This window comes from Echinops telfairi, unplaced genomic scaffold (assembly GCF_000313985.2).
Source record: "Echinops telfairi isolate 266 unplaced genomic scaffold, ASM31398v2 ScPeMD7_2;HRSCAF=8, whole genome shotgun sequence".
Taxonomy (NCBI): Eukaryota; Metazoa; Chordata; class Mammalia; order Afrosoricida; family Tenrecidae; genus Echinops; species Echinops telfairi.
This window is the reverse complement of record NW_022103898.1, coordinates 12,705,703-12,708,663: the sequence shown is the minus strand read 5'-3', so window position 1 is coordinate 12,708,663 and position 2,961 is coordinate 12,705,703. Positions and strand designations below refer to the sequence as shown.

Here is a 2,961-nt window from a genome sequence, read left to right as displayed (position 1 = left end):
GGGAAGTGACCAGCCCGCCCAGCACAGCCAGGGTCAGAGCTATTGAACGCTGGAGTCGCCTCTACCAGAGCCACACGGCCTTCAAACGCCCGGCCTCCGCTTGGAGCTGTGTCTGAAGCCAGAGGACATGTGGGGGGCCGGACGATGGCTCTGGAACAATCCAGGGAGGCTGCAAAGGGGGATACCTATGTGTCAGACACCCTTCACTATGCGGTGGGCACACCTTGTTTGCTGAAAGCGACGTGAAGCACCTGCTGATGAAGATCCAGGACGACAGCCTTCAGTGTGGATCCCAACTCAAGGTCAAGAAGACCCAGGTCCCACAACTGGACCCACAGATCACTTCATGATACACGGAGGAAAGATGGACGTTGCCGAGGATTCTCTTTTAACTTGGACCCACACTCGGTGCTCGAGGAAGCAGCCGTCACCATCCCAACGACGCATTGCATTGGGTTAGTCGCTGCAGGAGACCGCTTTCCAGGGCTGAAAACCCGACTGTGAGGGTTACAGAAGGCCAGACGCGAAACCTGGGGTTTTCAATCAACTCCTAAACTCATGCACGTGAAAGTTGAGCGTGGAATAAGAAAGTACTGTGGATTTCCAAACAACCACCACCATCCCCCGCAAGATAAAAAAAGAAAAACACCTGTCCTGGGAGAAGACAGACCAGAATGCTTGGTGGCAAGGTGAACTCACTTACCGGGGGCGTGTTATCAGGAAAGACCCATCCCTGGAAAAAGGACGGCATGTTTGCAGACAGAACAATGGTGAGGCTGGTGGAGGGCCCGGCAGGGTTTAATTCTGCCACACATGGGCTCACGTGAGTCAGAACAACAATGCTATATCCTGGATCATGGACTATAAGTCAAAAGGTGTTCATGGCCAGTGTGTGCTGGGTCATTTTTTTGTTTTTGTTTTTCTGAAAAGGATTTGGTAGGCCAAGTAGGTTTGTAAACTGCTATAATATAATATAATATAATATATATTTCACCTTTGTAAACCAATATAATATTATATATATATTTCACCTTTTAGGACCATTTGCATGTACTCCCCTTAGTCCAGCCAGTCTTCTTGGGGCTCTTCAATAATGCGATGAGTTCTTTCTTGGCGACCAGGGCATGTTTTCTCCCAGTTCATCATTTGTCCTTTGGATTTATTTATGTATTTGTGTTGTTGTTTTTTAAACCATCAAGATGATTTTTTTTCTAATGGAATGTAATCACACCAACCCATTGTGTCTGATTTCGCTTCTAGATGGGAGTCTTCCCCAGAAAAGCCTTGGCCACGAAGTTCTGAGGTGGATTATCACCGGAACATCGCTGGCTTGTAAGAAGAGCCAAGAGAGCACCCTGCTCAGTGAACGAATGAAGAAAAGCCTCAGTGGGACGCCCACCTAGGAATACTCACTGGCCTCGAAATGGTGTGTGTTTTCTTCTTTTTTAGTTCCTTAGAATTGTAAGAAAGGCCTTAGGATGTTTATGGGCTGATTTTTTGAACGGTGCACTGTATTCTCCTTTAGAAACTATGAGTGGGGCCTCAAAATGGAAAAATGTGTCTCTAAATTCCATTCCCCACCCCCCTCCCCTCTTTGAAGCCCCCTCTCCTGAGTCAACTGCTGTTGGGAGGAAGTTGGAAGTTGCTGAAATCTCCTTTTCAGCCTCTTTATGAGTCAGCTTCATACAGAGGCGTCTGGGAGACAGTAGCTGTTCTCCAGCTAAACGAAGCCCTTCACAGTAGCTCCTGGCATTGGCTCAGCCCAGATCTGTGTCACTCACTACACACACACACACACACACACACACACACACTCTCTCTCTCTCTCTCTCTCAGTCTGAGCAAACACCCTGGATGCCAAGATTCATTCTCTCTCAATCTGAGCTAACACCCTGGATGCCAAGAGTGGCAGTGAGCTCCTGATGCAAGAACACTGACAAGGAGCTGGCAGAGCCCTGACCAGCATGACCATGACCAAGCTAATGTGACCGAGAGACTGTTGCCCACGGAGCCAATGCTCTGGGCAACCCAAGGAAACAGGAGGAGGAATTGAGGGCCTGCAGGTGGAGGAGGGGACAGCTGTTGAAAAACAATCCCAGCACAGGGAGCACCGCAGAATGGAAACGGTGATGGGGGTGGTTCAAGCTTACATAGTCACAAGGCCCTTTTAAAGCTTGTTGTCAGGCATCACGGAGCCGATTCCGACCCATAGCGACCCCAGCCACAACAGAAGGAAACGCCGCCTGGTCCTGCGCCAGCCTCACCCTTGTTCCCACGCCTGAGCCCATCATGTGGCCGCTGTGGCCGTCCATCTCGCTGAGGCCCTTGCTGTGCTGCCCCTCCACTTTGCCCACCCTGATGTCCCTGTCCAGTGACTGGTCTCTCCTGGCAACTTGTCCAAAGGATGTGAGCTGAAGTCTTGCCATCCTTGGCCCTGAGGAGCCCTCTGGCTGTACTTCTTCCAAGACAGATCCGTTTGTCCTTTGCGCAGTCCACGGGACTCTCCGTGTTCTTCCCCAGCACCACCATTCCAATGCACTGATTCTTCTTCAGTGTCCAACTTTCACGTGCGTAGGAGGTCGTGGAAAATACCGTGGCTTGGGTCAGGGGCGCCTTAATCCTCTAAGAACACCCTTGCTCTCCAACATGCTAAAGAGGTTTTGTGCAGCAGATTTGCCCAGTGCAATGTGCCATTTGATCTCCTGGCTGCAGCTTCCATGAGCTCTGATTATGGATCCCAGCAAGACAAAATCCTTGACAACTTCAACCTTGACTCCAGTTGTGATGTGAACTATTGGTGCAGTGGTGAGGACTTGGGCCTTCTTCACATCGAGTCGCCATCCATACTGAAGGCTGCAGTCCTTGATTTTCATCATCCTTGATTTGATATCCAAGAGTAATTACCCTGCTTCCCCCAAAATAAGTGCCTCAAGTCCTGCTCCCTTTCAGCAGGCAAGGTTG

The 2,961-nt window shown here is 50.1% G+C and overlaps 1 protein-coding gene across 3 annotated transcripts in view; it reads left to right on the top strand.

Annotated features, from left to right (window-relative positions):
• The first annotated feature begins 480 nt into the window (after window positions 1–480).
• NFAM1 (NFAT activating protein with ITAM motif 1) overlaps window positions 481–2,961 on the top strand; it is a 171,150-nt gene continuing 168,669 nt past the window's right edge. For 2 of the 3 annotated variants that reach the window (XR_006680313.1, XM_045292811.1), the window contains exons 1-2: window positions 481–689; window positions 1,261–1,426. The gene's annotated coding sequence lies outside the window, so the exon portion shown is untranslated. Of the gene's footprint in view, window positions 690–1,260; window positions 1,427–1,836; window positions 2,388–2,961 lie in introns of those variants that run through there. The other variant, XR_006680314.1, reaches the window with a different exon arrangement.